General features: G+C 43.4%; 1 long non-coding RNA gene across 4 annotated transcripts in view; it reads left to right on the forward strand.

The window, feature by feature from the left end:
• Positions 1–26,931, forward strand: part of LOC115075122 — a 298,432-nt gene that overhangs the window by 242,683 nt on the left and 28,818 nt on the right. For 2 of the 4 annotated variants that reach the window (XR_003852435.1, XR_003852436.1), the window contains exon 5: positions 26,050–26,151. This is a non-coding gene — a long non-coding RNA (uncharacterized LOC115075122). The remainder of the gene's footprint in view (positions 1–26,049; positions 26,152–26,931) is intronic. The other 2 variants (XR_003852433.1, XR_003852434.1) reach the window with 1 other exon arrangement.

Consider the following 26,931-nt stretch of genomic DNA (forward strand, 5'->3'; position numbering starts at 1 on the left):
AAATATACTACATCTACCGGTTCACCTTTATCTACATGTTTATTAACTCCCTCAAAAAAGTGAAGCAAATTTGTGAAGCAAGACTTGCCTTGAGTAAAGTCATGCTGACTTTGTTCCATTAAACCATGTCTTTCTATATGTTCTGTGATTTTGATATTTAGAACTATTTTTCCTGGCATTGAAGTCAGCCTAACTGGTCTGTAGTTTCCCAGATTGCCCCTTGATCCCTTTTTAAATATTGCGGTTACATTAGCCAACCTCCAGTCTTTAGGTACAATGGATGATTTTAATGATAGGTTACACTTTTTTTACTAATAGGTCTGAAATTTCATTTTTGAGTTCCTTCAGAACCCTGGGGTGTATACCATCCAGTCCAGGTGATTTACTACTCTTCAGTTTGTCAATCAGGCCTACCACATCTTCTAGGCTCACCGTGATTTGGTTCAGTCCATCTGAATCATTACCCATGAAAACCTTCTCCATTACGGGTACCTCCCCAACATCCTCTTCAGTAAACACCGAATCAAAGAAATCATTTAATCTTTCTGTGATGGCCTTATCTTCTCTAAGTGCCCCTTTAATCCCTCGATCATCTAACGGTCCAACTGACTCCCTCACAGGCTTTCTGCTTCGGATATATTTTAAAAAGTTTTTACTGTGAGTTTTTGCCTCTACGGCCAACTTCTTTTCAAATTCTCTCTTAGCCTGTCTTATCAATATCTTACATTTAACTTGCCAACATTTATGCTTTATTCTATTTTCTTCTGTTGGATCCTTCTTCCAATTTTTGAATGAAGATCTTTTGGCTAAAATAGCTTCTTTTACCTCCCCTTTTAACCATGCCAGTAATCGTTTTGCCTTCTTTCCACCTTTCTTAATGTGTGGAATACATCTGGACTGTGCTTCTAGAATGGTATTTTTTAACAATGACCATGCCTCTTGGACATTTTTTACTTTTGTAGCTGCTCTTTTCACTTTTTTTCTAACAGTTTTTCTCATTTTATCAAAGTTTCCCTTTTGAAAGTTTAGCACGAGAGCCATGGATTTGCACACTGTTCCTCTTCCAGTCATTAAATCAAATGTGATCATATTATGATCACTATTGCCAAGTGGCCCCACCACAGTTACCTCTCTCACCAAGTCCTGTGCTCTACTGAGAATTAGATCTAAAATTGCTCCCTCTCTTGTCGGTTCCTGAACCAATTGCGCCATAATGCTATCATTTTATTCCATCCAGGAACGTTCTCTCTAGCGTGTCTCGATGATACATTTACCCAGTCAATATTGGGGTAATTGAAGTCTCCCATTATTACTGCACTACCAATTTGGTTAGCTTCCCTAATTTCCCTTAGCATTTCACTGTCCGTCTCACCATCTTGACCAGGTGGACGGTAGTATACTCCTATCACTATAGTCTTCCCCAACACATAAGGGATTTCTACCCATAAAGATTCAATTTTGTATTTAGTCTCATGCAGGATGTTTATCCTGTTGGACTCTATGCCATCCCGGACATAAAGCGCCACACCTCCTCCTGGGTGCTCCTCTCTGTCATTGCGATATAATTTGTACCCCAGTATAGCACTATCCCATTGGTTATCCTCTTTCCACCATGTCTCTGAGATGCCAATTAAGTCTAGGTCATCATTCACTGCTATATATTCTAATTCTCCCATCTTACTACTTAGACTTCTGGCATTAGCATACAAACATTTCAAAGTTTGTTTTTTGTTTGTATTTTCATTCTGCTTTTTAATTGATAGGGATAAGTTAGAATTTTTTAGCTCAGGTAAGTTTTTAGTTACAGGCACTTGGACTACTTTTCTTATTATTGGAACCTCACTGTCGGGATGCCCTAATTCTAATGCATCATTAGTATCCTTTGAAGATACCGCTCTCCGAACCATGCGCTGCTGAGCGACTGTCGGCTTTCCCCTTTGTTCTAGTTTAAATAACCAATGAAATGTCATTCTGGACAATCAAAATGACAAAACTCTACACTTCTTGGGCAACTACTGTATGGCTGCCCACCACACGGCAGCTTCTGTGCAACTACAAGAAGAAAAAATGATCCCACAGGCCTCAGTGGCAGCAGGCATGTGGCCCACAGAATAATCAAAGCCTTGAGTTACAGCCAGGCCAGTGGATAATTCAAAACACAGAGGTACCTGCTTGTATTCTTCCTAAAGGATTGTGGGACAACTTCCATAACTACATGAACTCCTGAATCACACTAGAACTCCCTCTGTAGATGATGCTGCATGGTGTTACTGTAGGGCACAATATTAACACTCTAATGCTTCATGAGATTTCCCACAATACTCAATGCACCGCCGTCCACGCAGTCCTGATTTTCTAGAGAGCTACACATACCAGAATGCAGTGGGATAGGATTTAGGAAACCAGTACCTCATGCTGATATAGAAGGTGGTGTACAGTATTAGCCACAGTCGCATGCTATAGAAATGTGTGTATGGGGGGCTTTATTTAAAATAATGTTAAGGAAAGAGTGGTCCTATTGGAGAATGATTGAGAAAGATGCAGGGGATTTTGGTGCCATATGTAAGTCTTTGGGGAAGCTAAGGAGTTGTTCGTATTTCTGGGGAAGCCTCAAGAGTGTTTATGTATGAAACCGTCTTTCGCTCAGTTCTTTGAGGCTGGCTATATATGCATTTGGAGAAGTCTGGGCATATGTGTCTGAGCAGTAGAATAGGACCAAGGGTATTTAGATCATGATCTTGCAAACAGAACATTGTCCCATCTCTATTGGGAAGTGTGTGCACCTGGGGGAGGCCCCCATACTGTGTTGAATATGCAAGTATGGGGCAAACAATCTCTGGAAGAGCCACAGGGTATTTTTTGTGACTGCGTTTTTATGTGTTTAGGGGAGGGGCGAGGAAGAGGAGGGGAAAGAGGTTGTGTGTACGTCTGAGAGACAAAGGTGTGTGAAAGAAGCAGTGAAGCTGTATACATGGGTGACCAGGTATTCTTGTCTTAAGAGGTTATATCAGAATGATTTAAGCAGTAAGATCTGCACAGTGCATGTATTAAGACTGCAAACACTGTCATTAGCATGGGAATTAACAGCTTCCCCAGTATAATAAACCGTATTATGAGCTAATCAAGCAATCTGATTGAAAGAAAATCATTAGGTGCTTTACAATAAAAAAAAAAAATAGCCTTCACCACTATATTTCCTGTCTCCTGCTCTGTTTGATTTACCTAATTTTAATCTCAATGTTATCAATTAATGACTTAATGAGCTTCTGTCTGCTTTAGGCTGCTCCTAGCCTTTGTCCTCAATTAATAGGGTACCTTGGAGAGCGCATTGGAAGGTAAATATTTTCCAGAGCAATGATTCCATTTTTTGTTAATGAACTGAAATTGTCAGGGCAAGAACTGTGTTGACATTCAGAGGTCACAAACAGCTAGATTTCTGGAGACTTGTCCTGCCATGCTAGTTCCCTACAGGGAATGATCAGATAGGCGAAGAATGCCTTTGCTTCTGCTTGGAAGCCCCCTGCTCACCCGGAAGCTGTCCTGTCCTGACAGTGAGTATGATAAGTTGATCCTGTGTGATAGCTTAGGGATGGGCAGAGTTGCTGCAGATGAATTGACTCATGCCAGCTTAACTTGCATCTTGGATACAGTTTGTAGTGTTGGCTTCTTACTCAACTCAGATAATTTGGAGTCTCAGATTTGCCTGTCTAGGTTTGGACCTCCGTAGCTTGATTTGGTGTAGGGCATGCAGTTGTAGATGACAAGTCAGGAAATGAGAGGCTTGAGTGCTTGAACCACTAATTAGAGTGAAATTAGCTGTCCAACAGTAGACACTATTAGCCCTAAATTGTAAGACCTGGCATTATTTACACTCTTAAGAGACCAGGTTAGGACTACTAGTAGAGTAATGGATGGAAGAACTGGACGTATTTTTCTGCAATCATCCAGGAGGTGAGGGGTGTGACTCACTGGTGCATTTAAAAGTATCAGAATCAAGTTTAATTTCATGCCAGTGTTCGCAAGTCGAGTGAGGGTTCCACAGATTTAATCTAATCTGCTGAGAGCAGCTTGGATGATCCAAGCTGACTCTAACCTGACTGGTTTAGATTTAGAATGGCTTCATGTGTCATCTGAATTTATCACTTCACCTTAAGGGATTTTTTGAAAGACAGCACTCAACCATTGTCATGAAAATACGTTCCAGACTCTTTGTGGGCTAAGGGTCTGGCTTACACCCTCAAAGAGGTCTGTGACACAGATGCACTGTAAATAGCTGGTTTGACATCTTTTATTGATGCATTTTGGTACTTGTAGTGCTGATTTTACAAGGAAAATGCAGAAAATAACAAATACCAGAATGTATTGGTATGTAAATGTAACCCCGCTTTCCTCAGGGATCACATTCGGAGCTGTGGAGGGATTGAGTGCCATTGCTTTTATTAAGTGCTCGTCATCTCAGCCTCAATCAGAGAAAGATCATTCATTATAGCAGGCACATCCCAATGGAACAAAATGCCACCCCACCTACGCCAGGAACCTTGCCATAAAAAATTCAAACAGAATCTGAAAACCTGGCTCTTCAAACTAGCATACCCCGACTAAAGATACGACCCTCGACTGACACGCCCCCCTGAACTTAATAACCATTACCCCCCTCTTCCCCCCCACATCACTGTACCCCCCCTCCCACCCTCCTCCTCCTCCTCCCAACCCAACCCAACACCCCATCCTCCTTCTCCCCTCCAATACCATATACCCGACACCTTTGTGAATAGTTAAAGACCGGACACCTTGTGAATAGCTGTAAATCTAAATAATGTTTACCTATGTTTATCTATTCTAAATTATTGTAAAGCCTGTTGCTACATTATCTATGTTTATCTACTCTAAATTATTGTAAAGCCCGTTGCTACGTTACGTTACACTGTGAACCGGGGTGATGTTTTTAACGTGCCCCGGTATATAAAAACCTCTTAAATAAATAAATAAATAAAAATTGTAATGGATTTGTTATAGTTTACCGAGTTACCTTTCTACTTCTGGCTTCTTCATCTTCCAAGTTCCATTACCCCTGTTTTATTGTAACTTTTGCCTCTTCTTCTCTGTTAAGGTTAATGTTAAAACCCCCTGTTCCTTGTAAACCGATATGATATGATCTGTATCATGAATGTTGGTATAAAAAAATGTACTAAATAAATTGCTGCAGCCCTGAGAATGGGTAGAATCTGCCAGAGATCGCCAATTGGGAACTAGACTGTCTCTGGAAAGCCCAAAAGAAGACTTTATCAAAAGCACAAAGTTCACTGTCCACACTTTGAGTTGGTTCCAAGACAGAGAATTTATTTTGTAATTCCAAAGGAAAGGAGGCAGAGTTTCGGCCAAGATGGATCTTCAAACAATAGCAGTAACTTACAGTTTAGAAAAATCAAAGGCATCTCTTCTTCTAATCTTTGCAGATATAAATCTAAAGAGTCAACCCTCAGTCCCAAAGCCTTCAGGGCAGCAGTTCAGCAACAGCAACAAAGTCTTCTTTCTCCCTGGGGCATTCTCCCATTCCCTTAGGGACGCTGCCCTCTGGATTACTATCAGCAATCTTCAGTAAGTTAGGGAACCTCAGAATCCTTAAAGCTCGGGAGCCTTCAGAGAACTCCTCAGCTCTTCTCTCTTTCTCAGAATGCAGGTAACCACACCTTAAATAGCTTTTCCCCAAACTCACTCCCCATGGGGAGAATGCACCTCCCCCTTCTATCATCCTATCTTCCTCACCCATCTGTGCCTCTGCCACAAGCATTAGCTCACCTCACCCTTAGTACCCCTCCTTGCAGAGGGCAAGAGTTCTGCATCTTACACAGACCTGGGGGTGAACCCTGGAGCAGGTTAGTGACCCTTGGAAAAGTTGCATACATTAAAAAACTTAAACAATAATCTCTTTCCAGAAACTGGGTTACTTGACAGAAGGAAGGCAAAACCCTCAAAGCTCTGCACCTTTCTGCAGCCCCTCCAGACTCTTCATGATTAAAAATTTGCCTTGGAGGCAATTTCTTTACTTTTTCAAATAAAAAAGCTGTGCATTTAAAAAAAAAACACAAAAAAACCTTAGCTTAATCAAATGAATCAATCTCTGAAGCACCAACAGTATTTCTAAGCATAGTCTCCCCTGGGCCTCTAATAATTACTCACCAGCAAGACATTAAAGGAGAAAAAAAAAAAGAAGGGGGAGAAATGTTTTTAATTAAAAAATTAATTTTTCTGACAGGCCGATCAGGCTAACCTGCTGCAGAACTCAGTTAATCAAAGCCTTATTCTGCAGAATTATTCTCATGCTAACTCCGGCCGGGCAGGCAGTCCCATAAAGACCTCATCTTCTTCCCAGAGATAGAATAAAAAACCAAAAAAAAACCTTTGCAAAATTAAAAGAAAGAAAAAAGCCCTCGCCTTCAGATTTTATGAATTTGGTTTCCTTCCGTTGCTCTGCCTCTGTGCCCCTTAACAGTGATTAATGGAAATGTTTGGTGTGGTTTGTATTTCATTAGAGCTCTCTCTTGTCATTGTTTGCCTCTTTTCCCCTCTGCATTCAGAGCCTTTTACTTCTAGGACTCGATGGCTCAGGGAGCAACTTGCGTGCGCCGAGCCGCGCAGCCTGCCTCGGAGGGAACTTTCCTTCCGCCCCCGCACCTTCCCGTCCCCCAGCCCTACCTCGAACCCCCCCTTACCTTTGTTGAAGTTACGCAGGCCGGCTGTTGTGCCTGGAGGCTCAGGCCACGCCCAGACCTCCCACGCCCCGCCCCTTTTTGCAAGCCGCCAAGCCTATGCAAAATAGGCTTGGCACGCGCAGGGGGGGGGGGTTTAAGGGTTATGCGCGTAACCCTTTTAAAATCCGCCCCTTAATATACTAATCTAGTGCCTAAGGGTTAGGGTACTAGTCTCCCAGTCTTCCAATCCTCCCTCTTCATGCTTTCTAACACGCGTGCGGCAATGAAATGACCGGTATTACTATACCAGCTCGCCCAGTCCATCTGTAGATCATCAAGACCCTCCTGGCTCTTCAGCCTGAACTTCTCCCCCCCCCCTCCCCCCCGCCATCCAGTCAGTATTTTTGATATTTAAGACTTTTTCCAGATATAGAGCAGGTGTAAATACCAGTAAGCTGCCAAATTTACATGCGTAAACTGATTATAAAATAGCAACTCACTCGCGTGAATGCTGGCCCTGCCCCTGCGTGTCCCTGACCTGACCCTGGCTTACACACGCAGGCACAGGGCAATCAGAAAGTATTCAGACCCCTCTACTTTTTCCACATTTTATTAAGTTTTTACTGCCTTATTCTAAAATGAATGTGCATTTTTTTCCCCTTCCTCAATCCGCACACAATACCCCATTAGAACAAAGCGAAATCAGGTTTGTAGAAAGTTGTGCAAATTAATTAATTAAAAAATAAAACACTGAAATATCCCCAGTTACATAAGTATTCAGACCCTTTACTCTATGGAGGCTCCTTTTGCAGCGATTACAGCCTCAAGTCTTCTTACATAGAAACATAGAAATGACGGCAGAAGAAGACCGAATGGCCCATCCAGTCTGCCCAGCAAGCCTCACACATTTTTTTTCTCATACTTATCTGTTTCTCTTAGCTCTTTGTTCTATCCCCCTTCCACCCCCACCATTAATGTAGAGAGCAGTGATGGAGCTGCATCCAAGTGAAATATCAAGCTTGATTAGTTAGGGGTAGTAACCGCCGCAATAAGCAAGCTACACCCATGCTTATTTGTTTTACCCAGACTATGTTGTACAGCCCTTGTTGGTTGTTTTTTTCTTCTCCCCTGCCGTTGAAGCAGGGAGCTATGCTGGATATGCATTGAAAGTGAAGTATCAGGCACATTTTGAGGTTTATACAGAAACTGGAAGAGCCACAATTAGCCTTCTTTGATGCCGTGCATGGCAGTGAAGTGAGAGATCAAGGATTGCATGATTGGGTTAAATGGCTCACAATAGGGTGGAAAAGTGAGAGAATGTGGGAGACGTTTACACTGCCACTGCTTGTGCCAAATCTGTGGATAAATGGAGGGTTTCTGTCTTCATTGCTGTCAATGTGGCATCTCACTATTTTTAATCTTTTTTATGGACTACTTTAAAAGAGCTAGATGGATTTGTACAATAGTAGCTAACAAGATCACGGGACAACTGTACTGAGTGGTTAATGATGGATTGGTGAGCTATGGGGCTCCTTTTATCAAACTTGTCTAGCAGAAGTTAAAAAAAAAACTTAATAAAGAGAATGTGCTTTTGTTGCAATCCGTTGTACATTTGACAGGAAACTGACGTACCACTGATTTCTGGCCTGCTGAGCCAGCGGAATAATCCAGCTGCTGAACTCCAAGCGTACACATAAGAAAATGCAGCTTACGCAGCAAAGCATGTGAGGGGGAGCAGAGATGCCTGCGAGAAGAGAACCTGTCCCGGCCCCAACCATTCCTGCTGAATTCTGCCACCAAAGTTTCCAAGCAGAACGTTGTTAGTCAGACAGGAAAGCTCATGGGGAGAGAGAGAGCAGGAAAAGAGGCAGGTGGAGGAGGAGAGAGTCAGAAAGATGCTGAGGTCAGGTGTCTGATTAGGAACCAGGAGTTAAAAAAAAAAAAAAATGCACTCGCACCAAGCAGCCCATCAAGGCGGAGGTTTGCTCAGCAAAAAAAAAAATAGTCCCCAAGGCTCTTTGGGAAGTGAGTACTATTTTGCATGGTTTAACCATTAAAAGGTTGGGGAAAGGTAGCACCTCAGATTGGAAAATGCACCAGCTTCTGCCAGACCGAAAAACGGTAGCGCTGCCTTCTCTGGCTCTCTCTAGGGGCAAGAGGTGCCACTGTCACTGCTCATCTTTATTGCAGAGATAGTGCTTCAGACTGAATCTGCCGTGGTCAAAGGCCTCCCAACTTTGTTCATTTTCCATAAGACCTATGCAATTACCCTTCTTTGGGGGTTGAAAATGACGACTTCCCAGCTACATTTCTCAGTCAGTTCACCCAGTCTAACGGAGGCCAGTGGGAAGGCAAGGCCTGTACCTTGATCTCCTACAAGAGGCCTCTCCCAGAGGTTTAAGAGTGTAAGCAGTTTCTGTTCTCGCTACAAAGAGACATGAATCGGAGTTAGAAAGCTTTAAGGAAAGAGATATAAGGAAAGCAGAGGGATTTATAAAAGGTCCCAATGGAAAGCATTGAGGAAAGAGAACTTTTAGCAAGGATAAACTAACTACATGATCAATTTTTCTAGCCATTTCTAAAGTTTGCCAGTAAATAAAAAAAAGAAGGTGAGATTGCTTGCAGGCCTAAATAAAACATCAAGCAGATGGAGGGGGGAGAAACGAGGACAAAGGGAAGATGAGCACGGATAGAAAAAGGTAACAGTAGCAACTTCTGTTGTCCTTAATTACATTTTTTGCCTTTTAAATCCATAAATGTATATACCCTGGGATTTGGTTGACCTGGCCTGGTGACCCCATAGCCAGTAGGATTTTCAGCATATCCACAATGAAAATGTTACCCTTCGTCCGGGGTCTGGGTGTCCCTTATGGGCCAAAAAAGTATTTATTTGCTGGGGCTGTCTCCACACTCATTTCCCCCTTCTCCCCAGCTCCCCAGGGGTAGATTCTTTCTGTGGGGGTAAAGGTAGATCCTTTGTGGCCCAGGTGATGGAGTGCTTTCTCCCATGTGTATAACGAGCTTTCTCCCATGTTATAAGTTATAGGGATGTGAATCGTGCTTCTGATGATTGAAAATATCGTACGATATTTTCGATTTCGATTTAATCCCCTGCTTCTTTTCTATGCTCCAAGTTGTATTACTCCCTTGTTTTATTGTAACTGCATACCTTAGCCTTCTCTTGTTTAATGTTTTATTATTATTATTACTACGATTATTATTATTATTAAGATAAATATTAGTTTTTACCTTTTTTGTTACCTATCCACTTGTTAATTGTAAACCGACATGATGCGATATCTATTGTGAATGCCGGTATAGAAAAACTTAAAATAAATAAATAAATAAAATCGTCAGAAATCGGGGGCTCCCCGAAACCGATAGGAAAACCCCACGATATTGTTCGTGGGGTTCTCTTATTGTTTTGGGGGAGGGCGGGAAAAACGGCACACCAAAACAATCCCTAAACCCGCCCCGACCCTTTAATACTGACCCCTTAGCTGCTCCCACCCTCCCGAACCCCCCCAAAACTTTTTAAAAGTACCTGAGTATGTAGCTGCTCAGAGATAGGGTGGGGGCATGAGTAGGGGCTATAGATGTGAGATAGGCATTTAAGAAAGAGGGATGAAGGGTAGGAAGGAGTCAAGAGATGGTGTGAAGGACCTGGGGGGGGCTGGAAAGGGGGTTAGAGGCAACGTTCCCTGTAAGGTGCGGTGTGTGCACAGTCACACATGCCACACCTCAGCCTGAACTCGCCATGCACGAGGTCCGCATAAGGAAAGTACCAGTTCCGTGAGTTTTGGACACATTACAGGGGCAGCACACAGGGACAAGGGGCAGAAAGGGCTCCTGCAGCTGGCTCCTCCTCTTCAATGATGTTTCCCATTGGCAGGCCCTGTGGAAGTCAAAGAGAAGTCACAGTGGGACTGGCAACCAAAGAAGGAAAGGAAGGAATGAGAGAGAGAGCATTTGTGTGTGTCTGAGAAGGGAGTGAGAGCACGCGCTCGTGTGTGTGTGTGTGTGAGAGAGAGAGTGACATAGGATAAAATTTCTGCACTCCTTTCTTCCCCCACTAATCCACCAGAATCTCAGAATGACTGGAAATCAAAAGTTCCCAGGTATGAAGAGCAGGGGATTGTGTTTTGTTTTGTTTTTTAAATCCTTATTAATTTTAATAATTGGGTGTTATTTGATGTGTCTGCTGTTTTAGGATATTTTATTCATATTTGGAAATTTAAAAACATTTCCTAATTTTCAATTATTGGATGTTCTAGTCATCAGCTGTTTTGAAATATGCATTATTAGTATAGTTTTACTAATATGATGTATATTTCTTGGTTTTATTGTTTGATGTTTCATGGGGAGCGGTGATGTTTCTCTTTTTCCATTTTTACACTGTTTACAGAATCTGACTTGTTGCAGTTTCCTATTCAGTTTTTGTCTGATCATTTCTATTTACACTTTATGATCTCTTTATTCTGTATTTTGTATCGGTCTGTCTGTGTTGTGCATTTGTGACTGAAGCGAGGTATTCTAGTCTGTAGTTTCTGTGTAAGGATTCATAACAATCTGGCCTGTTTTCCTACTAGGAGGTATATTATTGATGGTTTAGGGCCTGTTGCCTTTTTCTAGGTAGGGTTGTTACTGTTTGAGTCCTGGCAGTTATGAATCCTCTCAGGTAGAAGGTTTTGAAAACTAGGAATCTGCATGGATAATCTGCCCAGCTATATAAACTCTTGTCTAGAATATGTCTTATCTTTCACTTGTGTTTTAGTCTGACAGTTCAGTAAATTATTTTTGGGATCCCCCCTTCTTCCTTTTTTGGGGACACACATATGGTACTGAAAATTAATTGAAAGTTATTGCACAAAATAAAATATCTTCTGCCTGCTCAGAAGAAAGGTCTACTTGCTTTGGCTCGTGCAAACTCATCAACAGTGTTCTTTGGATCCATCGGTTTCAATGGATAACATGGCTAGGGAAGATAATCTCTCATCTGTCATTGTCGATCTCAGGTAAGTTTTAATCAGTTTCAGCTTTGAAAAGCAGCACTCTCCTGCCACCACAGAAGCAGGGACTGTTATTATGCACAATGCTATCCAAATATTAGGAAAAGTCACTCAGACCATTTGTCATGATATAATTCAGCATGTGAATGTGTGGGCCCGAGCCCTTCAGAAAGTTGCACACAATTTTCATCTGATCCTTTGCCACTCATCAAAGTCTTTTGTAACTGCAAGCAACATTGCTTTAATGCATCTCTTATTGGGAGAGCTTCAGCACTGTATAAAAAAAATCCCCAGATTATCCAGTTGATGGAAATGTTCTTCCGAAGATGCAACAGCTGTATCCACCAAAACATTGAAGAATTCTATTTTGAAGTTTTCTTTAGGCTCATCCTGTCCTTTCATAATCAATAAGGGACATTTTTCTTCTGACACGAGAATGTTTTTTTAAAAACAGGTTCCACATTAAAAACATCTGCTATTTCTTTTGCAGGAAGAAATGCACTTTCAAATCCCGTCTCTGGAGTTTTTCAGAAAATCTCGACACCTGTGTATTAGTTCATTGGCTATGATAAGATCAGCAGCCTCACTTTGCATCATCTTTCTGATGATATTAGCTTGGTACAACTTGTCATAGCAAACACATGTTGACATAATGAACTTGAAATCAGTGATCTGCTGAGACAAGTGTAATGGCTTCATGACAGACACCTGGTTCAGCATGATGTTCTTCAGATAAGGTGTTTGATACCTCCCGTATCTCTGCTAAATTATATTTCTTTGGCCTAAGACAACTAATAGGGCACTCCCATTGATTAACAAATAGGGGTTTTAGGCTGAGTCCTGACATGTGGTCAGTCAAAACCTTCCATCTTCATACAGAGCCGGAGAATAGTACATACATGCACTGCTTGCATGACCGTGCTGCACCCCCGATGACATCCACATGGAACAAAAACTGCTCTAGAGTTAATGTCAAGAATGTTTGCTTGAACTCTGTTCTTCTTTCCTGCCATATTTGTACTATTGTCATAACTTTGTCCACGGCCGTTATCAATGTTCAGATTTTCCTCAGAGAAGAAATGAAGGAGGATGTCAGTCAATCCCTGTCCAGCAGTATCGTCTACATTCTTATATCCAATAAAGTGTTCCTTTAACTGAATACTGCCCAATTTCTCATCTAAAAATCTAATGGTAAATGACATTTCTTCTTTGTGGCTGATGTCTAATGTACAGTCCAGAATTACTGACTAGTATTTTGCATTTCTGCAGCATTGTAGAATATCCTCCAGGACTTGTTTTTGCCATTAGATTTGTTATTTCATTCTATATCATTTTTCCACAGTAGTGATCTGTTCCTTTTGAGGTGAGCCAGAGAAGGTGCTCTGCCATCCCACTGTCGTACATTCCAAATAGGTCTACAAGATACAGAAAATTATATTAGATGGAAATAGATGATCTGAAGGCCAGAATGCGTTCAAATAAAAACTACACAATATTCATAAGCCTCACTAGTACTGCTTTCTAATGCTGCCTTTCATGGCTTATAACTTTCTGAAGATCAATTGAGTTTTTTATGTTTCCAGTTGAAGTTCAGTCTCCATCCAAGTATGAGAGGCAGAAAAATAACTGCTTGAAATTTCATGGGATTTTAATGTGTTTGGTATGTGTATCTGAACTTTCCATGGCCACCAAGGTTCTAGGAAATGAGTCAAATATTCTGCAGCAGAAGCAGAATTAGCACACTTGGAATACACCAACCGGCTTCTTCTCAGCTCTTTTCTATTGTTCAGTTTTCTTTTATGGAAAGATGCAGAGAAAGCATGGTAATGCGCATCTTTTTTAAAGTCAATATCTCTTACTTGGATAGGGCCAGTGTCTACAAGATGATCAATACTCTTAAGATAATAGTTTTTTTGGCCACAAAGCATGGCAGCGAAATCATCATGCTCTGTTTCTTCGACACGCAGATACAATTATCAGCATCTTGATTGTCAAAGCTTCTTCATCAAGCCCCATCTTTTATTAAGTTCAAGTGAGACATTAGATTAGTTGACTTGACTCCTCGGTTTTGGAGCATTTAGAACCACTCTGTTTCAAGCTCCCCAAAAAACATTTTAAAGCTCGAGCACTTTTATGGGCCTCTAATTCCACACAGGTCTTTCGTTTTTGATTTTGGGCACCAGATAGTTTTTTTGGCACCCATTATGTTTTTTGTGATTTTTCTAAAATAAATATAAACAAAATAGTGAAAAATAGTATGCTGTCACAGGGCGGTCTTTATTGGCATGACTAATTTGTACATGAGTTGCCAAAGTAATACATTTAGAGAACAAAGTTTTTTTCTGTAGGTAAAGAGCGAAAATTGCCCCTTCTATTCAAGAAAAAGTATCTGCATGGGGCACAGAGCAGAAAGGGGATATAGTGAGGTCTGTGGAGGGAGTACGCACAGGGCTTTCATTTTGAAAGCCAGCAGAAATATTTGCACCAGCTTCAAAGCAGCTTTAAATGAACTTGTAGTGCAGCAGGTACACTGCCCCCATGGGACTGCAGACCCCATGTAAGCTTTGAAGATTGCTCTAATAAAATAAAAGGAGAAACACGATGGCAAAAAAAAGACTGAGTGTTACGGGTTCAGACCATGAACACTGGGATCCTGCCTAGGGGCTCTGATCTGGGGGGGGGGCTAATCTCATATAAACACACAATTACTGGGATTATACCTGGGGGCTTGAACCCAGGGTCTTATCCCCAACACAAAGAGCCACACACAAACTTTAATTTAGTGCATCACAGTTCCAGGTAATGAAGTAAGTTTGAGCAATAGGAGCATTGAACAAATAAAATCAGAAGAAGGTAGATATTAACAATTTCTACATAAATATAAAAAGCTTACATTTCCAAAGGTTCCAGAGCTCTCTCTCTCTCCCCCTCTTTCTCGCTGTCTCCCCTTATACACTACAAACGCTTGTGAAAGAACAGCGTTCCCTCCCAGCTGTGTGGCCTTCATTCTCTCTCTCAGGCTTTAGTATAAGTTAATTGCTAGTTTTATCATCATAGACTTAGTGGAATAACTAATTAAACAGACTCTTGCCTGTTCGTAAACATTTCACAGTGCAAGACAGTAAACAGGAGGTTGGCCTGTGGCCTTCAAACTAGTCTGTGTCTGGGTGAAAACTGTGAATCCATGTGGCCTATCCTCTATATGCATCCTCAGCAAAAAGTATCAACAAAAGGACTCCAACACTGAGCTATCTAGTCTGCCCATAATGGCAGAAACAGACCATAAAGCCAATCTAGTCATCCCTTCTTCCGCATCCTTTGTGACTGACTTCTATGCCTCCAAGTGCACCTGGTAGACAGTGATGCCGCCTTTCCCCTCAGGTCTCCTAGAAGCAAGGCAAGCCCAGCAAGAGGGCAGTGGCAAAACAGGTCCAGCAGCAACAAGAGAGAGAGGCCAGGTCCTGCAAGGTCCGAGGCAAAGCATGTCATGGCAGCGGCAAGAGAGAGAGAGGCCAGATCCCGGCAGAGTCAAGAGAGATCAGGTCCAGTGGAGGCAGCGACAAAAGAGGCCACTTACAGTGGAGGCAAGAGAGAGGTTCAGGTCCAGCAGAGGCAAGAGAGAGGCCAGTTCTGGCACTGACGAGATCTACAGCAAAGAGGACCTGCATATGTTGATGTTTTTTTATGTGCAGCTTCCTCATGGTGGAAGTTACTCCTTGTAATTTCCACCATGAGCAACCTGCACAGGAGGAGGATCACAGCTTTTTTCATCAGGTAACTGCATGGGGGTGGAGGAGTGAAGTCACCATGCATGAAAGGATAAGTGTTTAACTTGCCCTGCCCATGTGTACAAAGATGGTGGGACCATGGCCCCTGTGGCTCACCCTGTTCTGATACTTATGGCAGCAGCAGTTTTCCAGTCCCAGTGGCAACTCAGTGACATCTCTAGACAGAAGTATTTGAGGAGGCGATAGTGGGGCAAGTATCAAGCTCACTTCCACAGCACAGCACCCTGCCTTTAAATTGCATATAAAAACCATTACAAGAAGAAGTCATAAGGGACTTCTCTGTAATAAAGAAAACCTTGGCCAGTTTCTACCACCAAGTAAAACTACCATTTTGAATTATTTATAGCATCATTCGACCAATTCCTCTATATGGGAGTGAAAGCTGGAGACTACACAAAATGGCACAGAACCTCAATATAATTCCTACACTTCCATTTCACTAATTCACACTCCATATCTACAGAAATTCCCCAAACAGGTGTAGGGCACAGCTAAAACTTTTCACTTTACAGCTCAAATTATGAAAAATTATGTGGCACAAATTTTCTCCACTACCAGAAACTTTGTGCCACAACATGAAACCTTGCAAAAAAACAGGCTTAGCACCTATGTAGCCAGGCCCGGTGACAGAGGTTGTGCAAACCGTGCAATTGCACAGGGCGGCATATCTGGTGGGGTGGAGTCGGGAGCAGGGAGAGGCCCGTGCTGGCGCCGGTGGACCTGATCCCACCGGCAGCAGAAGAAGCAAGAGACCTGCGGTGCATAGAAACCCTTAAAATAAAATTTTGGATGTGATATGGGTGGGAACCAATGTTAATGTATAAGTTTACTGCAAATTATGACCCCAAATCCATTGAATGGCAAGAATCCAGTTCAGAATTTCACTTACTGAGATTCAGGCTTGGCAGCTTGCCAAGTAATTAGAAATTCCACGAGGTGTTCTCCACATGAGAAAGTGTAGTGAAGCGGCCAGTGGCAGGATATCCTATTTCCTTCAATTTAATTAAGGTTACTGAAAGTTTTTCAATGATCTAGACCAGCGCGTCTCAACCGGTGTGTCGCGACACACCAGTGTGTCGCCAAACACCGGCAGGTGTGTCGCATCTCTCGGTGTCCCACTGCCCCGTTGTACTTTCCTTCTCCCTTTTTCCAGCCCCTGTGGGCCAGCTGGAAGCCTCCTTTCTTCCTACCTCCACTGCCCAATTGGAAGCCTCCTTCATTCTGCCTACCCCCACGCAGGCCAATCGGAAGCCGCCTCCCTTCTACCTGCCAGTGGGAGTAGGAAGAAGGGAGGAAGCCTTTGATTGGCCGGTGAGGCAGGCATCGCATAGCCCGGGGGTGGGATGGAAGGAATGGCAGTCTCAAACCCCGATGAAGCAAGGTTGCCACAGGAGCCCATCACTGTGGCGGTGAAGAGGAAAACCCAACCCCGACCAAGAAAGGCTGCCACAGGAGTCCATCCCCATGGCGGCGAAGAGGAAAACCCGACCCCAACGAAGCAAGGCCACCACGGGAGCCCAACCCCATGATGGCGAAGAGGAAACCCGACCCCAACTGAGGCCACCACAGGAGCCCATCCCCGTGGCAGCAAAAAAAGAAGGCCCGCCGGAGTAAAGCCGCAGCGGAACTGAAGCCCATCCCTGCAGTGAAGGAAGAAGTTTTTGGTGAGAGTTTGTGTGTGTGGATATGAATGGGTGCCTGGGTGAGAGCTTGTGCCTGAAGGTGTGAATGGGTGCCCAAGTGAGAGCTTGTGCCTGTGGGTGTGAATAGGTGAGAGCTTGTGTGTGTGTGTGTGCCTGGGTTAGAGCTCGTGTGTGTGGGTGTGAATGGGTGCCAGGGTGAGAGCTGGTGTGTGTGGCTGTGAATGGAAGCCTGGGTGAGAGCTTGTGCCTGAGGGTGTGAATGGGTGCTTGGGTGAGAGCTTGTGCCTGAGGGTGTGAATGGGTGCTTGGGTGAGAGCTTGTGTTTGTGGGTGTGAATGGGTGCCTGGGTGAGAGCTTGTGCCTGAGGGTGTGAATGGGTGCTTGGGTGAGAGCTTGTGTTTGTGGGTTTGAATGGGTGCCTGGGTGAGAGCTTGTGTCTGAGGGTGTGAATGGGTGCCTGGGTGAGAGCTTGTGTATGTGGGTGTGAATGGGTGAGAGCATGTGTGTGTGGGTGCCTGGGTGAGAGCTTGTGTGTGTGGGTGTGAATGGGTGCCAGGGTGAGAGCTGGTGTGTGTGGCTGTGAATGGAAGCCTGGGTGAGAGCTTGTGTGTGTGTGGGTGATTGGGTGAGAACTTGTGGGTGTGAATCGGTGCCTGGGTGAGAGCTGGTGTGCATTGGTGCGAGGGCATTTGTGTGTGATTGAGAGCTTGTTATATAAGAGAGCATGAGTATGATTGAGAGAGAGACTGGTCAGGGAGATGATGTGTTTCTGTGTGTGAAAGAGAGACTATTCAGGAAGATGAGAGAGACCGAGACTGGTCGTGGGATCTAATTGGGGGGGTGTGTGTGTGTGTGTGTGTGAGTGACTGGTTGTGGGTGCTAAGGAAGAGGACTGTGAGGACAGAGCTTCAGCAGCCCTTGCTGCTTCTGGTGAGTGCTATTGGCCTGGAAGGGAAAGGAGTAGGAGAGTTGCTGGAGAGGGTAAGTAAAGGTGGCTTTTTAAATTTATTTTTCTTGATTGACTGCCATTTTAAATATTGGGTATTATGCGATGTCTGCTGTTTTGAAATATTTTATTGATATTTAGACATGTTTTAATAATTTTTATGAGTTTTTAATTGTTGGATATTATTCTGTTCAGCAGCTGTTTTGTAACACTTTTAGTATAGCTTTACAATTATTTCTGTGTGGGGATCTATGGCAGCTTGGCTTATTCTGTTTTCCCAATAGGAAATGTATTAGTGTTTGTATTTCTTAGATAGGATTGTTACTGTTTGAGTGTAATCCATAATACAGGTGTAACTTTGTGCAGATTAGTTTGTGTGCATTATTGCAAATCCTGAGAGTCTGTTAGGTGCTGTATTTCTCTTTCCATTTCTCCAGGTTCACACTGCATGCAGAGTGGCTTTTTTTGTTTTCCATTCCAGTTTGTCTCCATATTTATAATTTGTGGTTTTTCTGTACTTGTTGAAGGGTGTGTGACTGAAGTGAGGTATTTTACTAGCATGCAAGCATTTGTATCAATCTTATTTGTTGTGTTTTCTCAATAGGATATGCATTAGTGGTAAATTACTGTCTTTTCATAAGGAAGGCAGTTGTGCCTGGTAGTAAAGGGAGTTTGTTTTGCTTTTACTGAGATGTCATCAGAACCAGAATATCTTTTTTGTATGGTGAGTTGTGCAGGGTAATGCCCTAGATCTGCTGTCCACTCATTGCTGGGGGTTGAGGGGATTCCTGTGGATGCAGAGTACATGTTTATATTTAGCTCCATGATGGTCACACGTTCAGTGTGTGTCATGCATGTGAGAACCATCTGTCAAGTGTGTCCCAAACAAAAAAAGGTTGAGAACCACTGAACTAGACTGTGCCAAAATGTACCATTCCTGCTGGCTATTGTAAGCAGGGGTCAAGGAAATGTTTATGTAATTGTAAATGTTACCCCTGAGGACACCTGAGTACTATTTTCTCTGACATTATCAACAGAGGATGGATGCCGCAGATCAGAAAAAAAAGGATCTGGCTAAAAGTGCATCGGATAGAAGCAAGGCAGCAGCTGAGAGAGAGCAGCAGCTAAAAAAGAAAGCAACAGAGAAAAAGAAACAGCAGAAAAGAGAGAAAGAAAGCAAAGAAGGAAAAACAACTTGAACAGGACAGAGGCAAAAGCATTGCTTCTGCCATTGCACAAGACCTGCTCTGGTGCCTAAAAGAAGATACTACAAAATAAGTATATTTGGTTTATTGCAAGTGCTGACTACAGCACAACTCTTGACTAAAAATCAAGAGTTAGTTACTGGTAATTGCCCAGCCGAAGACACATGTTTATTCAGATTCAGCTTATTAAGACAGGACTGTCTTATTTATTGCTGAAGAATTTGAAAGTGAACATTTGATACCACCTGTTCTATCGAGAGATCTAAAGTTTATATGTAGAAGTCCATTAAAGGAAGAACTCATTATTGTGTTTACTCCAGAATAATTTAAGAATTCAGTTCTGAGACTGTGTGAAAAATTGAGTTTTACCACAGGCAGTCAGTGGTAAAGGCTGCAGCAACCTGCCGCCTCAGAGACTGTTAAACTTTACACAGGACAATAGCAGAATTTGCTAATCCTTAGCAAAGGAAATCCAAGTTAACTGGAGAACCAGCAAAGCTACCCTTGCTTCACAATTATTGTGCCAGGGCAGGAAGCTGCTTCAGATATAAACAGTGTGAATGGTACAGTCAGTGCAACTGCTACAAAAAGACACTAACCATCTTTTTATTCTCTTCACTTACATAGAACAGGGAAAAACTTGCTTATCCTTTCATTTTTTTCGCTTTGGATAGAAATACAGAATCAGCAAGTCTTCAGGTCCAAACTGAGTTAGCACTGCCTTTAAGTGCACCTTCAGAAAATTGTCATGGAGAGTGTAGTTAGTCCTTCACCATTTAATTTAATTAAAGCATAGATAACACATTGAAGAAAGAAGATCTACAAATCACAGGTTCAGCATCCGCGTCAATTGCAAGACCTGGAAAGAAGCAAAATACAGGATCGAGAAACAGGAACCAGCCTCAAAGAAACCGAGCTACAGACTTGAGCTAAGTATATTTGCATGGCAGCCTACAATTTAGCTAGACTAGCTCACAGGAAAGACACGGGTTCAAACAAAGAGTGTGTGCTTACATAGACAAAGAGACAGCTACAAGACGACTCTGAAAAGACACCCCAATGTGTGCGTCCTGCATGGCTGGGGTCATTAAAGTGTTTGTAATCTTTTCGGGACAAGCACTCTGGCTAGCTCTTCTGTCTCCCTTACCTCCCAAGGGGGCGGATGCAATAAATCAGCGTGGAAAAATGGGCTTTCCTAACGCGCGCCCAGTACCTCTCCGGGGCATGCAATGAAATATTGAAATGAGGGGTTATGCTGCCACGGAGGTGCTAGAGTCAAACATATGCCCCTAGCACCTCCTTGGCAGCGGGTTCATAGGAGAGATGGCTGTCAGGTGGCTGTCAGTGGGTTAGGAAAATGGATTTGCTCAATTTTATGAGCATCCGTTTTCCTAAACTGTGCACAGCCATGGGTTACGAAAGTGTACACTTGTTACTTGAGCGTCCCTTTTCCTAACCTGACAGCCAGCATACTTTTTTTTTTTTGTTTTAATTTTTTTTTTTTTTTTTACACCTTTTGGTTCCTCCGACTTAATATCGCCACGATATTAAGTCGGAGGATGTACTGAAAAGCAGTATTTTTTGCTTTTCTGTTCACTTTTTTGGGCTGCTCAGAAATGAACGCCTGCTCTTGGCAGGCGTTCATTTCTGAGTGTAAAAATGTGTGGGTCGGGTGCGCATTTTTTGGGGGATCTCGGGAGAATAGCTAATAGCTTCATCAGCATGCATTTGCATGTGTTGAGTGCTATTAGTTTTGCGGGGGGGGGGGGTGTTAGACACACATTTTGGATGCGCTAATCCTCTCATAGAATAAGGGGTTGTGGATACACGTCCAAATCCCACGTCCAACCACGGGTTAAACTCAGATGAGCTCACTGGATTGGATCGGCCCCAAGGTGTGGATTCTTTTGAATGGGGGAAGAAAGGAGTCCTCTCGGGTCCCAGTGTGGGGTGATTGACTTCCTCTCCTGAATTTCCTGGGTAAAATGAATTCCTAGACACTGTGTGCTATGTGCTGAGTTCCAAAAAAAGATGCAGGGATCACTGGATTAGTGTCCAAAAATAATACTTTACTCTAAACAACTCCGGACTGATGGCACAATAAATATGAATTTCCTGTTCCTCTCTTTCTTCATTAACAATTCTGTGTCATCTGTCTGTGTAAGAGTCTCTTAAACAAGGCTGGGAATCCAGCCACCCTCCTGGATTAGGCTGAGCAGTGGTCCCCTTTGGTTAGGGCCCCTTGAGTGGGCAGGAAACCCTTCCCAGGTGGCAAAAAAATGTCTCTGCACAGAGAGCAGTATGTGTGCGAAGACTCTGATTGGGTGTCCTCTCTTAATAAAGATGATTTCTTACTCACAGTTGGTTGTACTGACGCTTGATGGGATCCCTGGTGGAAGGGATTCTTGATGGAACTGCAGGTTTCACAGGTCCACTGATGGGTAGGAAGAGGGGCAGAAAACGCTTCCTCCCAGATCTTGGAAACAAACTTTCTTCTGTCCCAAAAAGAAAATAACATCAGATCTCCTTTGCAGCGGGTCACCACCTCAGATAAGCTCGTCTTCCCTAACCCTGGGCGTCTTCAACACAGGATTCCCCAATCCTTGTGTCTAGGAAAGGCCCAGGGATTCAGCAGGGCTCCTACCAAACAAATTGTCCAAAGTCCAAATTATTCCCTGGACACCCTCTTAGGGATGTGCATTCGTTTTGAACGCATGCACAATCCGTAACGTATAGGTCCCTATTCGTTGCATTCGTGGGTCCGTGAAACGTTTCGCGATCCCCCATGAATGCAACATATCATACGTTTCCATTCTTTTGGTTCGCGCAGCGGTGTTTTAGAAATAGAAGGCCATGTGAGAGTAGGGGCGGATTGGCCTATCAGGGGATTGGGCTTCCCCGGTGGGCCGGACTAGCAGATCACGTGGCCTCCTCTGCTCTGGGCCATTGAGGGCACCAGGCCAAAGAAATGAAGAGACTAGGCCGGCAGGGCCGAAGAAAAGAAGATCGCCGCTGCCGGTAAAATGAAGACTGGTGCAGTCAGCCGCCGACTGAGAGCAGGCCGACGTGGCCAAAGAAAACAAGATCGGCCAGGGAGGGTGCTTGTGTGCGTCAATGTGTGTGTGTGCGAGAGAGAGAGATGGAGCATGTTTTTGGCTGGCTTGTGGCTGTGAGAGAGGGCATGTGTGTGATTGAGCCTGTTTGTAAGTGAGATAGAATATGTGTGTGATTGAGAGCTTGTGTGTAAGTGAAATAGAGAGAGCCTGTGTGTGATTGAAAGCCTGTGTTGTAAGTAAGAGAGAGCGAGAGAATTGTGTGATTGAGAGAGACTGACCAGAGAGGTGACGTTTGTATGTGTGTGAGAGACTGATCAGGGAGATGACTGGTGTGTGTGTGTGTGAGAGAGAGAGACTGGTTGGGGAGATAATTGGTGTGCGAGAGACAGAAACTGGTCCTGAGGGTGTGTCTGGTGTGTGTGTGTTTGTGTGTGAGACAGAAGAGATTGGTTGTGGTCCCTAAGGAAGAGGATCGTGAGGACAGCTTCAGTAGCTACTGCTGCTTCTGGTGTGGCCTGCAAGGGAAAGGAGTAGGAGAACTGCTGGAGAGGGTAAGTAAAGGTGGCTTTTTAAATTTATTTTTCTTGATTGACTACCATTTTAATTATTGGGTAGTATGTGATGTATCTGCTGTTTGAAATATTTTATTGGTGTTTGGTAAAGGTTTCAAAATTTGCATGAGTCTTTCATTATTGGATATTCTATTCATCAGCTGTTTTGAAATTATTTTATTAGTATGATTTTACTATTATGATTAATGATTTATATATCTTATTTATTTATTTATTTAAAGTTTTTCTATACCGGCATTCGCGATAAATATCGCATCATGCCGGTTTACATTTAACAAGTGGACAGGGAACAAAAAGGTAAAAAATAACATTGATCCTAATAGTAATAAATAATGATAATAGTAGTGATAAAACATTAACACATTAAACAAGAGAAAGGCTAAGGAATGCAGTTACAATAAAACAAGGGAGTAATACAACTTGGAGCACAGAAAAAGAAGCAGGGGTTTAAATAGAGAGAGTATATATGTCAGACAATGTGCTTGAAGCATTAATGAATTGCCCTTATGAGGAAGGGATGTTAATTACCATGATTGATTGTTTCATGGGGAATGGTGAAATTTTTGTTTTTCCATTGTTGCACTGTATAGAGTCTGGCGTGATGAATTTTACAGTTCAGTTGTCTGCACATTTCTATTTATACTTTATATGGCTTTATTATGTATTTGGTGCAGGTTTGTGTTCTGCATGCAAAGACTGAGATGAAGCATTCTTTTAATATGTGGTTTCTCTGTAGGGATCTGTAGTAGCTTTAGCTTGGTCTGTTCTGTTTTCCTGCTAGGAGGTGTATTGATATTTTAGATTCTGGTGTAATATTTGTGGTGGTCTTTTTCATAGGTAGGGTTGTTATTCTTTGAGTGTTGGCAGATAGTACTGTGTTGATACGGGAGGACCATGCCGAAATATATCACAATACGTATGATGCCATATGAATTCCAAGATGCAAAGTTTTCTTGTTGGCATCACAACAGTGCATGAAATTATCACAATAACATATATATTAATTTTACCTCAGAATGTCACTTTTCATGTAAAATATGTGTTAAATGCATAATTTAAAATTGTGTATGGGAAGGTGGGGGTAGGGCGCCAGGCTGTAAGGTTTGCCTAGGGTGCCTAATACCCTTGCACTGGCCCTGTGCACAGCAGCAACGCTCCACCCCATGTTTCAGGTCCTAGCACACGTGTTAGACTCCTTGGTCCGTGTTTCAAGATGGGTCAGGTGGACAATACACCCCGGTTGACAGTCGCACCGCATGCGGAGCCTCGTCTTGTCTTGCCTCCTTGTCTTTCCCCTATCAACACCACAGCGACCTGACTACCTCCGCTCTGCCAGCCTGTCTTGCCCCTATCAACTTTCTGCCACTCTGCCTTGCTGCCATACGCCAGAGGACTCACTCAACTCCTTGTAGTGTTCTTGCCACTATCATGGTTCCTCAGTGTGTTGGTGCTAGTCTTTCTGCTTGCTATGTTCTGCCTTCATTGTGCTATAGGATGTTGATGCCACTTGTCCTGCCACTTTGCCTGTCGTGCTGCCTTCGAGGGTTCATGCATCTGTTATCGGTGCTCTCTTTTGAAGCTGTGGTGTGTTTTTGATACTCTTGCTGCTGCTTTGCACCTCTGTTAAAGCACTCTTGCCACTCCTGGTACCCCTTTGCCCATTTAAAGTGCCTTAGGCTATTCATGCCACTTTGCAACAGTCTAAGTACCTTGGAGCTCTTTTCTCGTTCTGATGATTTCTCCCCAGAAGTTTCATCAGAATTGATAAGAAAACCCCAATTCTGCAGCCAAAAATAGGCTGCAAATACTTCCCCCATTGACTTTAATGGAAAAACGAATCAAATAAATTTGGATTTTCCCCATGAAACGAATGCAACGAATTTGGGTCCTGGCGAAACGAATAAGAATCAGAACACATTTTTTCCTTCTGCACATCCCTACGCCCTCTGTACCTCTGCTGGAAAGCACAGTAGGGATGCCCAGACCCACTCTGGAGGACCTCAGATGGATTCCAAGGCTCCAGGTAGGTCCAACTTTCCTCTCTGAATTCCAGGTTAGACGTCGTCCTCCAGAGCCTTTTGCGGATCCCTGCTATAAAACCTCCTGCAGGGGATATCCATTAAAGCCCCACAATGGGAGGGCTGCCAAATGAATGGATCCTCCCCCTAATTACCTTTCTCTAAATGCACTAGTATGTATACTCCAAGGGCTCACTGGTAACCTGGAAAGGTTGCTGGGTTACAAAAGGAAAACACGAACCATAAGACACTTACAGCTACATTTTTTAAGTTTAAGTAAAATATACTTAACATTTTACTACTGCCTGGCGACAGGAGCAGGGAGACCCGCAAAAGGACAGGGAATACAAATCATTAAATTCTTGAAACCACTGCTCATATTTTGGGTTAATACTTAACACCTTAAAGTACTTAGAGAACACACTGCCATCTCAGGAGTCGTTGCATCTTTAGTGTATATAAAAATATCATGTTTTATTAAAGACGTTTTCAGTATTGTTATCAACATTGTGTGTGATTCTTTGCATTTTATTGCTGTTCTTGCTAATAAATCTTGTTTACTATACAGCAGAAGAAATCCAGTCATTCAGTACCCTTCTCCCCTTTCCCTCTTTTACCCCTGCTCTCCCTCCCTACCTGCAGGAGTCGAGATTGGGTAGGGACTTGGACCCTCACTTGCAACACCCGCTTGAAGAGAGGGCTTCTGAGAGTGTCCCCTGCCAGCTCTATCACAAGTCTCTGCCTTATAATACCCTCAGCCCACATACAGACAAGCTTCCCCTGGCAGGGCAGTTTACATCACATGCGCACATATACTTGCTACCTCAGATGCTCACAGACCCACTCTCTGACTCACATGCTCACACACACACACACACCTTCATGTTCTCATACACTTTCTGACACACACATGTGCTCTCTTTCTCACTCTTCTCCCCCTCCATAAAGCAAAACAGGGAAATTCAGGCTTGTTGGCCCCAAAGAATAGGATTGGGTTGGATTCCTGCTGCTACTCCTGACTTGAAAGTGGTGTCCCTTGGCATGGGAATGGGAAAGGGGCTTTAAGGCCTCAGTGATGTTTTTCATCATCGTTAATTATTATTATTATGTTTTGCCCCAGCAGGAGGGAAGCTGGCAGCTGAGAGCAGTGGTGAGGCAGTGGCCAGCTGATGAAGGTCCCTGTGTTGCCTCCCATCAGCACTTTGAAGCAAAGACAGAGCAGGTGAGAGGGGAGCAGAGGGAGCAAGCCCATGGAGCTACTGCTGTCACTGCATGAGAAAATGCTGCTGTGGGGCTAGGTGTTGGTCACAGCAGAGCACGGGAGGCTCTTCTGCCTAAATGGCCACCTCCCCTTTGGGTTGAGCCCGCCGATTCTAGAAGCTGGCAGGACTTCACTAATAGGGAACTTAAGGCAGCGGTAAAGACAAAGCAGTTGTCAGGGCTGGCAGAGTTCAAGCTCCTGCCTACTGCTCTGGAAGTTCAAAATGGCCACTGATCAATCTGTGACTGATGCCATTCTGTTGTACAGCAGCTATAATAACATAAAGGCACCGGCCTTGGGTTGACCGGCAGCCATTTTGTACTACTAGAGCAGCGGGGACAGGAGCAACTGGGGATTGCACCTGTCCCTGAAAGACCTGGACCTGTGATGAAGTAAGGGATGGGGTGAGGGGAGGTCGGGGGAACGCCTAAGGCCTGGCAAAGCTAATTTGAAGTGGGTTTGATCGGCAGAGGGAGGGCCCGGAAAGTGACTTTTTTTTTTTAATTAGTCATTGGCTGGTAAGGTGTGCACTTACAGTGACACATGCAGGCACACTCCACCAGCTCTCTGGCTCAGAAGCTGCTGCTGCAGAAGTTGAATCTGCCCATCAGAGATTGGCAGGGTGGGCATGCACACAGCAGCCGTCAAGAGACAACTTCCAGCGCCAAGAACATTATATATATATATATATATATATATATATATATATATATATATATGAGAGAGAGATATAGAGAGAGA

Source organism: Rhinatrema bivittatum, chromosome 13 (assembly GCF_901001135.1).
Source record: "Rhinatrema bivittatum chromosome 13, aRhiBiv1.1, whole genome shotgun sequence".
Taxonomy (NCBI): domain Eukaryota; kingdom Metazoa; phylum Chordata; class Amphibia; order Gymnophiona; family Rhinatrematidae; genus Rhinatrema; species Rhinatrema bivittatum.